Source organism: Pelodiscus sinensis, chromosome 25 (genome assembly GCF_052426305.1).
Source record: "Pelodiscus sinensis isolate ZL-2025 chromosome 25, ASM5242630v1, whole genome shotgun sequence".
NCBI classification, from domain to species: Eukaryota; Metazoa; Chordata; order Testudines; family Trionychidae; genus Pelodiscus; species Pelodiscus sinensis.
Window position 1 is genome coordinate 995,893 of NC_143076.1, and position 13,786 is coordinate 1,009,678.

At 53.1% G+C, this 13,786-nt stretch overlaps 1 protein-coding gene and 7 non-coding genes across 8 annotated transcripts in view; 3 read left to right on the forward strand and 5 right to left on the reverse strand.

Annotated features, from left to right (window-relative positions):
- Positions 1-13,786, forward strand: part of LOC142826104 (uncharacterized) — a 284,204-nt gene that overhangs the window by 214,196 nt on the left and 56,222 nt on the right.
- On the reverse strand, positions 2,039-2,120 carry TRNAS-AGA (transfer RNA serine (anticodon AGA)). Its single transcript has one exon. It is a non-coding gene; the product is annotated as a tRNA-Ser (tRNA).
- Positions 4,755-4,827, reverse strand: TRNAR-CCU (transfer RNA arginine (anticodon CCU)). The gene has a single exon. It is a non-coding gene; the product is annotated as a tRNA-Arg (tRNA).
- TRNAS-AGA (transfer RNA serine (anticodon AGA)) lies at positions 5,573-5,654 on the forward strand. Its single transcript has one exon. It is a non-coding gene; the product is annotated as a tRNA-Leu (tRNA).
- On the reverse strand, positions 6,738-6,900 carry LOC142824501 (U1 spliceosomal RNA). Its single transcript, XR_012899361.2, has one exon. It is a non-coding gene; the product is annotated as a U1 spliceosomal RNA (small nuclear RNA).
- Positions 9,736-9,809, reverse strand: TRNAT-AGU (transfer RNA threonine (anticodon AGU)). The gene has a single exon. It is a non-coding gene; the product is annotated as a tRNA-Thr (tRNA).
- On the reverse strand, positions 11,157-11,250 carry TRNAI-UAU (transfer RNA isoleucine (anticodon UAU)). The gene is made up of 2 exons: positions 11,213-11,250; positions 11,157-11,192 (listed from the first exon to the last, which is right to left on the reverse strand). It is a non-coding gene; the product is annotated as a tRNA-Ile (tRNA).
- TRNAC-GCA (transfer RNA cysteine (anticodon GCA)) lies at positions 12,611-12,682 on the forward strand. The gene has a single exon. It is a non-coding gene; the product is annotated as a tRNA-Cys (tRNA).

Below are 13,786 nucleotides of genomic sequence, written 5' to 3' on the forward strand. Positions count from 1 at the left end.
GTCCCTAGCTGGTGTATTCTAGAAGCTGGGAATGGGCGACAGGAGGGATCACTTAACAATTGTCTGTCCTGAGGATTCCCACTGGGCAATGAAATTGGCTGCTGTCATGGCTGCTGTCATTTGGCAACTGGCATGGCCCAGTCTGGCTGTTCTGATGTTCTGTTTGGTTTCTGTTCTTGTCCCCTCTGGACAATGGAAAATGGACCCATGTCCTGAAGGGGACAGAAAGTGGCCTGTGAAAGGCTAGTGTAGGTGAGCAAAAAGGCTTCATGTGTCCCTGATGGTCTAGTGACTAGGATTCAGCACTTTCACTGCTGAGGCCTGGGTTCAATTCCCAATTAGGGAAACCAGCCTCATCTGTATTAATGAAATCTGCCAAGTCTTTGCCCTTTTCCATCACAGGGAGGGCCAGTGGGCTGAGAGAAGGGAGGGGCTGGGGTGCCAGAGGCAGGCTCTGAGTGGGAGACACTCCCAGCAGCCAAGCACATTTCTCAGGCAGCCCCTTCCCTGAGCAGGGGGCACAGGTCACATGCCTGGGTGAATAAGAGCTTGTGGGTACTGGCCAGGGCTTCAAGCAGGCAGCTCCCATTGGCCACAAACAAGCCTGGAGCAGGGACCAGGCCTGAAGCCTTTTCCTCTGCAGCTGAGAGACACAAAGGGCCCAGCAGCCCCTTCTCTCAGCTGTGCGTGGGGGCAGGGCGAGCAGGGAATCTGCCTGAGGCTTCTTGCTGCCATGTTGGGTGGCTTCATGGGCTGGATCCAGCCCGCTGGCCTGTATTGCCCAGGCCTGGCTTAGGTGGAACCTTGGCTCTGGCTGTGGGGGAGGGGCGCTGTGGAAAGGCCAGTCTGGCCTTCCTGGGCAGGGCATGACGACATGCAGCCAAACATCCCAGACAGAGAATTACAGGCCACACAGGCCTTTTACCACAGTCAAAGTAACTCAATTGGGAGAGTGTTAGACCGAAGATCTAAAGGTCCCTGGTTCAATCCCAGGCTTTAGCATGTGCTAGTAGGGGCTAACAATTTCAAGTTAATGGGTTTGTTTAGAGCTGCCCTCACAAACTGCCTGGTAGAATGAAAGCTGAGCTACAGCCTGGGGCTCTATTCTTCCAGGGGGCAGGTACAAGAGCTGCACTTGCAGGAAATCAGGTGACACCACAAGAAACACTCTGTGTGGGCCTGGCTGGAATGTGGCATCACATGAGCATGTTGTTAGCACCAATGTGCCCTCCTGGGGGCTGAGGAGCACTAGAGCTGTTGGGCAGCTCTGCTCTCCCAGCCTGGGGCTGTCTGTCTGGGCCATACACACACTGGTCCCTACCTCTCTTTCTAGGACAGGGCTCCTGCTGTTCCTTGGTTTACTCAGCCTGGGAGTTGGGCTTATCCCAAGCAGCAGGAGCTGTGTTTATCTGGGGAGACACAAATCAGAGCAGAACCTTCCTGTCCCCCATTTCTGCTTGGCTTTGAACCAGGAGCCTTTTGCACAATAAGCAAACATGATAATCACTACCCCACAGAAACATGCTTAAGTTAGTTTTTGTCTGTACATAAACTTGGACAAATATTCTGTTACTAATTCTTTGGCCAAGGCAGAGAAAGAGCAGGGAACAAGACCCCCCCCCCTTCTCTCTCCCCCCCAATACTTCTCTAGACCCTTTGCTCCCAACACAGGCCGCGGGGGGGGGGGGGGGGGGGGCTGTGTGCCTCGGGAGGAGTGACCCACATCATATCCCCAGCATATCTGCCCTTCATGGATGGACCTATGGGGGCAGGCCCAGATGTTTCATCCTCTCACTCAACTCCTATCACACACTAGAGCAGGGCAGCCCCCGGGGTAGGACTGAGCCATGGGGTGCTGAGCAAGGGGCAGAGGCTGCAGGAGCTGAGAGTTTCCCTAGAGCTCAGGGACCCATAATGAGGCACCAGGCCCCTGTCTGTCTCGGAAGGCGCAGAAAGGGATTGACTGGGGACAGGGAGAGTGGCTCAGGGGTTGTGCAGCTTGTTGCCCTGGTTAGGGGTGTGGCCAAAACACAGGCCTCGCTGTGAGCAGGATTTGAACCTGCGCAGGGAAACCCTAGTGGATTTCTAGTCCAATGCCTTAACCACTCGGCCACCATAGCTGTGAGCTTAGCAAAGCCCCAGGGCCAGGGAAACTGGTAACTAATCCCAGTGCCTAGGCCTCACCTCACCTGCCCCACAGAATTCACAAGGCAAACCTGGCTCCCTGAGCACAGGGGGAGCCTGGGGGCTCCTTGCTGGGCCATGGGGTGAAGCATCAAACCAGCCTCCTCCTGAGTGTTGCTGTCCCTGCTGTACAGACAGGGCCATAGAGCCAGGGAGAGATTCACTGAATGGGCCAAGGGCACCCAGTGAGTTAGAGCCCAGCTCTGCCCCCAGCTCCCTGTCCCACCCACCGACGTGCTGACTCCCTCGCTGCCAGGGTGCTGTTTGCATTGGCCTCTTTTGCTGTCTTTTCTGCTGTGAGACATTGGGACAGTTGGCCAGGGCGTCCCGCTGTTGCCATCTCCCTCTGTGCAGGTGCTGTCCAGAGCCCCGACTAGCAAACGCTGACACTGCTGTTAGGTCCAGACCAGAGGGGAGTGTTTAAGGGTTATTTTGGAAGAAGGGTTTTCTCCCAAAATAACTGCATCTAAACAGTGTTTTTTATTTCATAATAAAGTATTTCGAAATAGCGCCCAGATACGATTATGCAAATATAGCGCAGGATATTTAAATCCTGGTTCCATTTAGAATTTCGAATGTCTCCATTTGCATCCCTCTCTGGAAAGAGGATGCAAGTGTCGACATGTCCTGTGTGTGGCAACCTCCCAGCACTCACCTGATGTTCCCTCCCCGCTGCCTGAAGACATTTGGGAGTCCTCCTGCGTCTCTTGGAGTGGCAGCCCATCAGCGTTGTCATCCTGAAGCTGCAGCTGCTGCTTCCCAGGTGTCTCCATCCCAGACTCCACAACTCTCCCTGGAGACAGGGGCTCCCCACACCCCGGGATTCGGTCCAGTTCCTCACAGTATGCACAGTGCTGCGGTGCTTCCCCAGAGCGGGACCTGCCCTCACGGGCCCTCACATACCCCTCCCGCAATTCGTTGACCTTGGGTCTGACTTGGTCTAGGATGCAGGAGGGGGGAGGTGGCCTTTCTCTGCAAGGCCATCAGCCATTGGACCATATGTTAGATAATTTCATGGAGGTTAGGTCCATAAAAGGCTAGTAGCCAGGGGGTAGGAATGGTGCCCCTGGCCTCTGTTTGTCAGAGGCTGGAGACGGATGGCAGGAGACAAATCGCTTGATCATTGTATTCGGTCCACCCTCTCTGGGGCATCTGGTGCTGGCCACTGTCGGCAGACAGGACACTGGGCTAGACGGACCTTAGATCTGACCCAGTACGGCCGTTCTTATGTTTTTATGTTTATAGATGTCTGCATTCCTCCACCTGGACTGCCGGGCCTGCAGAGACTCCCCCTCGGATCACAGCTCCAAGAGGGTCTTTATCTCTGGCCCAGACACTGACAGTGCTCGGTGTTTCTGCCCCTTGCTTGGACCTGTGATGTGTCCCTGGAGGGGTCTCTGGGGGCTTGTGCCTGAGACATGGCTCTCCAAAAGGCAGACATGCTCGATCTTAGGCAAACGACCCAGAAACAACACTTTACGGCAAAAAACACAAGGACGGCTCTTGATCCGCATCCCCAGGCCACACAGAGTATCCAGAAGTCACTTCCCCACCTCTCCCTTGTCTGCTCTAGAGCTTAGCCCAAAGTCTGATAAACTCTACTCTCCCACCCAACAACCTCTGGGACCCCTCTCCCGCCCGGCTCCTCACACCACGGAGAGTGCAGGGCAGCCACTACCCCAGCGTCACCACTTCTGGTCTTTGCCTAATGGCCCCTTTCAGGTCCTGGGTCAGCCAAGCAGTTTCATGGGTGGCCAGGGGAGGCCTCTTCTGTGTCCCAGAAGGACTTGGGAAAATGTGAGCAAAGGAAGCAACAAGGCACCACTGGGAGTTGAACCCAGGCTCTTCTGTTTAGAAGAAGCAAGCTAAGCCATGGTGCCCCCCTCAAGCTGTTGGGTAAAACTGCTCTGTGGTCCCAGACAACACCTTTGACTCCCAAAGTGCAGCAATTTCCTTCCAGCCCTGGCAGTGTCTGCGGCTGAGCTGCACAAAGGAAGATACAAGATCCCTGGTGGGGTCTTTGCCGGATGAACGTGCCTGAGGAAAGAAGCTGGAAGCACAACAGACACACAAAAGGGGACGAGGGACAGTTTGAGTCACACACAAGGCTGGTGGCGCAGCTCAGCCAAGGACCTTATCCACTCAAAGAACTTCACAGCTTCTCCACGCCCCGAACCCCACCAGGCAAAGTGCCCCATGGGCCTCGCCCGCACCATGCTCAGGGCCTGGGGATTTTCTGTCCTTTTGCCAGAGCAAATAACTACCCCGTGCTCCTCTGGAGTCTCTGCCTTTCATGGGCCTTCTCATCCTCAAACTCCTCTTTGTCTCCAGACAGACCCTGCTCTGCTACAGCCACCTCTTGCTGTTTGTCACTCCTGGGCTTTCTAGAGTAAAATGTGCCCCTTCATTCTGACTTTGAATACCTGGGGTTTTAGGAACCAGATCTGCACCTAACACCAGCATTGGCTAGTGAGCTTCTTCAGAGAAAGAAACAGTAACTGCAGAGCATCCTTGCCAAGTATTTCAGAGAGCAGAGGAATGCAAACTCTTTGTCAGTGAAAGGAAACTGTCACCCCAGGTGGGACTTGAACCCACAATCCCTGACTTAGGAGGCCAGTGCCTTGTCCATTAGGCCACTGGGGCAGCCAGAAAAGCCTGCCAGAGAAAGAAATTCACTCTTCTAAATGGCCCTTCTTCAACTTTTAGCTCCTAATGAAGCCCCTTTGAAGAAGCCAGATACACAGGAAGGGCTGATCACACCCCTCTGAAAATCAGCTTTCCATGGGTATCGGTAGATGGCTCCGAGTCATGGGCCTTGACGTCTCGTCTCCCTCCCGAAACCAGGGAAGTGTCTCCCACGGCTACAGCCTCCTGAGGCTCTATGGCCCTGTCTGTACAGCAGGGACAGCAACACTCACAGCCCCACAGGAGGGCCCCTGGCCTAGCAATGTGGCCCCCTGAGCAGCCTCTGATGTTCCCTGTGTGAGCCCCAGAACCAGCCCTGAGTGAGGGGGGCAGGGAGAGCAGCTCACACATGCCAAGGAGCTGGCCAGGGGCAGGACATGAGCATGACAGGCAGCAGTGACATCACAAGGAACTTTTACAGCGCCTCAGCTTATTGGCTGAGAGGCAGTGACCTCACAGAGCAACCATGGCAACAGCCAGGTGGGATGGGGCAATCTCAGAGACCCCCATGGCCTGGCTGCCTGGAATCTCCTTTGTGAGGTTTCCCCTTGAACTCACCTCTAAACCAGCCTCAGACCAGAGCACCCAGGACCCCTCTGCATGACTGCTGAAATGGTTTGCCGTGTGAATTCTGTGGGTCAGGTGACGTCAGGCCTGGGCACTGAGATTATTTACCAGTTTCCCTGGCCTGCTGTTACTGAGAGCTGTCATGGCTGAGTGGTTAAGGTGTTGGACTTAAGATCTAATAGGGTTTCCCTCTGCAGGTTCAAAACCTGCTTACAGCGAGGTCTGTGTTTTGGCCACAAGCCTTTCTAGGGCAACATGGTACCCAAACCCTGAGAAGAACGTGGCCTGTCCCATCAGAAAGGACACCTGCAAAAGCCAGCCCTGGTTGGGGAGAAATATGCTGGGCCCAGAGGCCTCCCTTCACCTGGCAGAGGCAGAAGTGATGGAGACAGGCCCAGGGGTGTGTGGGCTACAAAAGCCTCTTGTCCCCTTCTCAACTCCTAACAGTGCAAACATCAGGGAGAGTAGCTCAGTGATAGACTACAAATTATATGAGCATTACTTCAAATCCAAGGCTGTGTCTACACTGGGCCACTTATTCCGGAAAAGCAGCTGCTTTTCCAGAATAACTTGCCAGCTGTCTACACTGGCCGCTTGGCCGCTTGCTTTTCCGGAAAAGCAATGATGATCTACTGTAAAATTGTCAGTGTTTTTCCGGAAAAACTATGCTGCTCCCGTTCGGGCAAAAGTCCTTTTCCGGAAAAACTGTTCCGGAAAAGGGCCAGTGTAGACAGCCCAGTAGTCTTTTCCGCAAAAAAGCACTGATTGCGAAAATGGCGATCGGTGCTTTTTTCCGGAAAAGCGCGTCTACATTGGCCATGGACGCTTTTCCGGAAAAAGGGCTTTTCCGGAAAAGCATCCTGCCAAAGTAGACGTGCTTTTTCCGGAAATACTTATAACGGAAAACTGTTCTGTTTTAATCATTTCCGGAAAAGGGTGCCAGTGTAGACGTAGCCTTAAGGGTACGTCTAGACAACATGCCTCTGTCTCTGTCCAGCTGGCCGGCCATTAGGGGAAACTTCCTGAAGGCAAGCAGGGTGGCTGAAGAGGGGCATCAATGGCCTAGGAAAGCGATGTGCTTCCCGGGAGATGGCAGAAAAAGCAAAAAAAGAACCCCCCCCCCCCCCGTGGGCCGGGCCAAGCCAAGCCAAGCCGGAGCATAGAACAGGGACCAAGCAGAGAAAAACACAGAAAACTAGCAATGCTCGCTACAGAGAGAAAAAGGAGTGAAAACAGAAGCAGCAACATTCCCTCTCCATTTGTCTTGGTCATCTGTCAGTCTATTTTTCACAGCAAGCGCCAGGGGAAAGCACAAACGCAGATCCTCACTACCACAAATTATGCAGTCAAGTTTGCCACATTTGGGGAAATCACAGGGACCAGCACACCTACAGTGCAATGGATGAGCCTCACCCTGGGAAAACCACCTTTGTGATCATGATATCTTCCCTACCAAGTAAGTATGAGTTCCACGTGCACAACCACCGCCTGCCCCCCACCGTCCAAACTCTTTCACATCATGGGGGATGCCACCTCGTGCACCCACACCGCCGTGCCCCAAATGCTCCCCTACTGCCCGCCCCTGCCTCCAAGCCACCCCCAACACCCACATCGAGCCCCGCTTGCCCAACGTGGGCCCCGCTCGCCAGCCCGCTTCCGCTCCCACAAGCCTCCGCTCGTGCCCACATCTGCATACGTGCTCAAGCCGCTCCGCCTCTCCGCTTGGGACATGCCCCCACCTGACTTTCTGCCTGGGCCCGGCACTCTCTCCCCTCTCCGGCCTGAGCCCCGCTTCGGCGGCAAGGAGCCTGGCGGCGTTGCTGCACCCTGACTCTCGACCCCGCTGGCGCTTTCCCCGGCTGCGGGCCGCACACCCAGCAGGGGCTGGCTCGGGCAGGAGCCGCCACTCGGGAGGCACCGGGTCCGTGCGGCTTCCGCTCTCGCCCCGACACCCCTGGCCCAGCCGGGCCTGTCGCCCTCCGGAGCCGGGTGCATCCGGACTGTGTCTACACTGGCCACTTATTCAGGAAAATCAGCCGCTTTTCTGGAATAACTTGCCAGCTGTCTACACTGGCCCCTTGAATTTCCGGAAAAGCACTGACGATCTACTGTAAGAAATCCTTTTTCCGGAAAACTGTTCCGGAAAAGGGCCAGTGTAGACAGCACAGTAGTGTTTTCCGCAAAAAGGCCCTGATCACGAAAATGGTGATCAGGGCTTTTTTGCGGAAAACTGCATCTAGATTGGCACGGACGCTTTTCTGCAAAAAATGCTTTTGCGGAAAAGCATCCTGCCAATCTAGATGTGCTTTTCCGAAAATGCTTTTAAAGGAAAACTTTTCTGTTAAAAGCATTTTCGGAAAATCATGCCAGTGTAGACGTAGCCAAGCAGTATGCAGGTAATCAAATCGTTGAGACAATGCCATTTCTGGTTGAAATGGCAAGACACTGTTTTTCTTTGTGATACTGTCTGATATCCCTTTTGTGTGCATTGATTCTTTGGTGAAGCATCTGAGAGATTTGTCCAGTTATATACATTATCTTACCCATTACAAAGATAGCTTCCCCAATTATCACCTCTAATATCATTAGCTCACAGACATTTACCTCCCCCCTCCCATCTCTCCTCTGTTCTGAAATTTGATTTGTCTTTTTTATAGGTGTTCACTTTTTTTGATTGTATCCCTGGGCTACGTCTAGACTGGCATGATTTTCCACAAATGCTTTTAAGGGAAGGCTGTGTCTAGACTGGCCAGTTTTTCCGGAAAATCAGCCGCTTTTCCAGAAAAACTTGCCAGCTGTCTACACTGGCAGCTTAAATTTAGGCAAAAGCACTGACGATCTCGTGTAAGATTGTCAGTGTTCTTGCGCAAATACTATGCTGCTCCGGTTTGGGCAAAAGTCCTTCTGCGCAAAACTTTTGAGCAAAAGGGCCAGTGTAGACAGCCCAGATTTGTTTTCCCCAAAAAGCCCCGATCGCGAAAATGGCGATCGGGACTTTTTTGCGGAAAAGCGTGTCTAGATTGGCACGGACGCTTTTCCGCCAAAAATTCTTTTCCACCAAAAGCATTCTGGAAAATCATGCCAGTCTAGACATAACCCCTCTTGTTAGCACTGCATAGTTCTATTTTTTGTTTTAGCTGGACTAGACTAACACAGCAACTACTATTATAAAAGGTAGCACAACATAAGGTACAACAACATTTTCAAATAAACACAGGCACTTACAGGCCTCACTACAAAAACTAATAGTTCAGTTCTGTTTTTTTACATCATTGGGTTACTTCACATATTTTCTGGCAAACTGATTTTGCGCTGGGGTTGTTGTGCAAAAACAAGCAGTATGGAAGTTTTCTTTTTGCACAAAACCCTCTTTTTCTGAAAGATCAATATACCTCTTTTGGGGGGGGCATAAGAATCTTTTGGGAAAAGGGGGTTTTGTGCCAAAAAAGTGTTCACACTGCTTGCTTTTGCACAAAAATCCAATTGGCAGAAAATATGCAAATGAGATGGTGACTCATGCAATTGAGTCCCCCATTAACATATTTTTTAAGGAGAAAACTTCTAGTGTAGATGTAGCCTCTGTGGCTACGTCTAAACTGGCATGATTTTCCGCAAATGATTTTAAGGAAAAGTTTTTCCATTAAAAGCATTTGCAGAAAAGAGCATCTAGATTGGCATGGACGCTTTTGCGCAAAAGCACCTTTTGCAGAAAAGCGTCCATGCCAATCTAGATGCGGTTTTGCACAAGAAAGACCCAATCGCCATTTTCGCCCCCGGGGCTTTTTTGCACAAAACAGTCCTGAGCTGTCTACACTGGTCCTCTTGTGCAAATACATTTGCACAAGAGGGCTTTTTCCCCAACGGAAACAGCATAGTATTTGCGCAAGAACACTGACAATCTTACATTAGATCGTCAGTGTTCTTGCGCAAATTCAAGTGGCCAGTGTAGACAGCTGGCAAGTTTTTCCGCAAAACTGGCCGCTTTTGCGGAAAAACTTGCCAGTCTAGACATAGCCAGTGAGTTACCAGCAGTGGGGCTATTAGTGTCGGCATCTAATTAATTGCACCATTAGGCCACGTCTTCACTCTGGTGGAGATCGCTGCTGCAATCCATCTTCCAGAGCTTGATTTAGCAAGTCTAGCTAAGCCTCACAAAATCAAACCCCTAGGACACCTCCTGCTCTTTGCTATTATCCTACTCCCACTGTGAGGGCACCACCAAGCTCAGCTGAAGGTAAAACAAACTCCAGATACATGTTGAAGAATGGTGGGAAGAAAAGACCCATTGACCTGGCAACAAGGCACCACTGGGAGTTGAACCCAGGATCTTTTGCTTACTAGACAGCTGCTTTAGCCAACTAAGCCATGGTGCCCTCCTTGGAAACAGCCCTAAAACTGTTCTACTTTATGGTCCCAGACCCCCCCTTCCCATTCCAAAGTGCAGCCGTTCCCCATTCCCCTCCGGCTCTTGCCATGACTCAAGGCCTGCACAGCCCAAGGCATTTGATTGGCAGCTGGTACCCAAAACCTTTCTGTCAATTGTAGCACCAGCCCCAAAGGGACAGACCCAAGGCAGCCTCCTGGTCCTAAGGCCGGGCCTGCAGCCAGGGGAGGGAGAAGAATCTCTCCTTTCAGCTGGAGTTGAATCAGCCACCTAAGGGCACTTGCCGAGCACCCGCTACAGGCCTCTGCTCTGCCAGCTGAGCTATGGAAGGTGCCTGGGGCAGGCTGCTTTGCCCAGGTGGCTCTTGGACGAGTGCCAGGGCAAGAGCCCCCCGAAGGGGACGGCCTCCCAGGGGAGGGGCAGAGGAACCCAGCAGCACAGGGGTGTCACAGGCGCTTCACCCGGAGAAGGACCCTTGAGTGATCCAGGCAGAAACGCCGCGTCTCGCTCCCTGCAGCTCCCCTTGCTGCCCTGGCAGGCGCTGCCCCTTCTCCCACCGGCCTGGGCCTGGCCTCCCTCCCCCGCCCGGCACCACAGAAAGCCCCTTGGTGTGAGCCTGGGCAAGCCAGAGGCCTCAGGCCTGTCCCCTCTGAGGGGCTTGTGCCTCGGCCTCCTCTGCCCTTGGTGCCGGCTCTCCCGGCTGCCCCTGAGCGCTGCTGGCCAAAGGAGGCAGCAAGGCAGGAGAGGGGGGAGGAGCAAGTCCCGCTGAGGCCGACAGCTCGGGCTCAAGCCTCCAGCCCCAGGACAAAACCTTCAGCTGGGCCCGTGTGGCTCCCTCCTTCCCCCGCACACGCTCACAGGGGGAAACGTGCCCCATGTTCCATCCCCGCGCCAGGCCTGGGCGACGGGCTCAGCCCTCCAGCAGCCCACAGGGCCTGTGAGGGACGGACTGAGAGCAGGGCCCCACTGACACCCCCCGTCCTGCCCCACTGGCCTGCGTGCGGCGCTGGCACGGGACAGGCAGGAACAGCAGCCGGGGAGAAAGCAGCTTGGACTGACGGGCGAGTCTCACTTGCTGACCAGACTCCCAGGCCCTGAGCTCTGGGGCAAGCCCAGGGGGGCAGGAGAGGGGGTGTGAAGAAATTCCAGGGGAGGGGGAAGAGGTGACCCAGCCCTCCCCTCGTCAACTTTTTTTCTTTTTTGTTCAACAAGTTTTGCTGCTATTTGGGGGGGGGGGGGGCATGAGGGTTTTTCACAAATCAAAAAGGGGGCGGAGTGATGCTGAAAAGTTTGGGAACCACTGCAAGGGGATGACCCAGCACGGACTAAAAGTGAGTGCTCCAGGTGAGGTTTGAACTCTCAACCTCAGCATGTCTTCTACAAGTACTGCTTTATAAGTACTGTGCGCTGACCCATTGCGCCACTGGAGCAGATATTTAAAGTATTTCTTCAAAGTCCTTAAAATGAAAAAGTCAAGAAGCACAAAGTGGAATTGAAGTTTCTGCTTGTGCTCTTGTTCTTTCTTTTCACAGGCAGAGCCAGGGGGCTCCGTGCATCCAGAGACCCCTCCCTCTTCCTCTCTGGTCTCTGAAATAACCCTCCCTAGTGGGGCACAAAGTTGCTGGGAGTGGTGGAGGCCAGAGCACTAGAGATGAGTTGCACGTGGGTTAGTGCTCCCTTTGCACATGAGAGGTAGCAGGATTCACTCCCATCTTCTCCCACCTGCTCGCTGGTGCTGAGGGGCCGGCCCCTTTCCTGCTGCCCCATCTCTTATTCCCACTCTTTTTCCCACAATGAACTTTGTGCAGGGACCATTGGTCTTTGTTCCAAGGCATGTGGCTGGGAGCCAGGACCCTTCCCAAAGTATATAACTCCCCCACCCCCCATTCTGCTCACACTCTCTGCCCTGCAGCTGTGATGGAATCAGTCACCTGAGCACAAGTCTGCTCACGAATCTCTACTGGGCCTCAGACAAGCAAACCCCCCTTAGTGAACCTCAAGACAAGGAAGCAAAAAAGCCTGGAGCACAAGGACCTCCCAGCAACCACCCAGCCCGTCCCACTGAGATATAAACTCAGATTGGAGGATTCACAGTCATTAGTGCTGCCCCTTACACCACGGGACCTAGACAGAAGGCCTGGGGTAGACATCTGGGACACTCAGCTCTCAGACTGGCCTCTGCTCTCCTGGCTTCCCTCCAACTGCTTCATCTCTCAGGACTGTCTGGCTACATCTACACGGCACGTTTATTTTGGAATAAGCTCTTCTGGAACAGTTTATTTGAAAATAGCACGTCTACACTGCAGGGAAACCTCAAAATGAGTCCAAGGAGGCTTCCCTAATGTAGACGTGTTACCTTGATTTAGAGCCCCAGGTTGAATAACTTAGAATGGCCCTGGGGAGGGGATATTTTGAAATAGCAGAAGTGGAGCATGTACACGCACCTCATTTTGAAATAGCTATTTCAGAATAGGCATTTTTCTGCGTACAGTGAGGTCTACAGAAGTTGGAATCAGCCTTCCGTTATTTCAGAGTTATTTCAAACTAACGGAATTGCTGTGTAGACTCTTGCATTGTTATTTTGGAATAACGGCCATTGTTCCAAAAGAACTTTTCCGTGTGGACAGAACCTCTGTCCTGCCCCAGTTCTGCTGCTTTCAGGAAAACTCCTTGTTAGGACCAGTCACAATCTAGGGTCAGTGAGGGTCCATCCCAGCTGAGATGTGTTACACAAAAGTCTCTTGTTCACTACCCACTTCTCAATACTGGCTGTAGACACTGTTCTCATGTGGGGGTGTAGCTCAGTGGCAGAGTGTTTGACTGCAGATCAAGCGGTCCTTGGTTCAAACCCAAGTGCCCCCTGTGAGAGTGTTGATTCAATGAAGACATTCACCTGTCTTGGATTTCCATTGTATGTGAACTGTTTAAATCTGTGGTCACCAACAGGTTGATGCTTGATGGCAAGGCCTTGAGCAGTGGCTTGCAAGGTGTCCTGTCTGCCCTGCTCCCTCTCACCCCCAAGAAGCTCCACTACTTCCCTCCAGTGACAATGGAGGCAGTGTGGGCTTCCTGGGGATGGACAGAAGTCCTACAGCTCAGTGCCACTTTGGGAGATTCCAGAAGTGCCCTGGCTGCTCTGCTGCTGGGTGTAGTGTACTGCAGGAGGGAGGGAGCATGGGCTCCCTGCACTGCACAGGAGGGAGGGGTGAGTCAACCCTGCAGGAGGCAGGAGGCTTCCCTGCACTGCACTGGGGGGTTGGCCCCAGGGCAGGCAAGCACTGGTTTCCCTGGGGGGGTGGGGGGGAGAATGGGGGGGTGGGGGGGAGAATCCTTGGAGAAAGGAGATGAGATGTAGGGGACTCTCTGCCTCTGCCTCCACTTGCTCCCCAGCTGCAGAACTCTGTAACTCTGTTCCCCCCCCCCCAAAATGTATATGTAGTCCCAAAATGTATATGTAGTGTATATGTATGTATATATAAATGCTTCATTATAGATTTAGATTTAAATAGCATGATTCATGCATAAAAAACAGAAAACAGACAGACCATTGACAGACCATTTATCCATTTATTTCAGAACTATAAACACATGATTTTATGTATCGCATAGTTTAAAAATAAACTGTTCACCAGAGGGTGTAAGTAAGGGCTGGGGCTAGCAAGTGATGGACAGGAGGAGAATAGAGAGGGCGGGGCTCCAAGGCAGGGGCGGGGCGGTGGATCTTCCCCTGTTGGGAGAATAAATCAGGCAGGGGAAGAAAAAAGGAGGGAAAAAGAGAGACGCTACGTCTACACTACACCCCTTTCCCACAACGGCTCATGCAAATGAAGCCACTTTGGCACAAGAGGTTTTCCCTGCAAGCTGAGGAAGAGCCGCTCCCGCACAGGAGGGGCCCAGCCAGAGGCCGAGGCTCTTCCCAAGGGCCGGGGGCGGGTTTCTGGGGGGCCCGTTGCCTCACACGCAGCA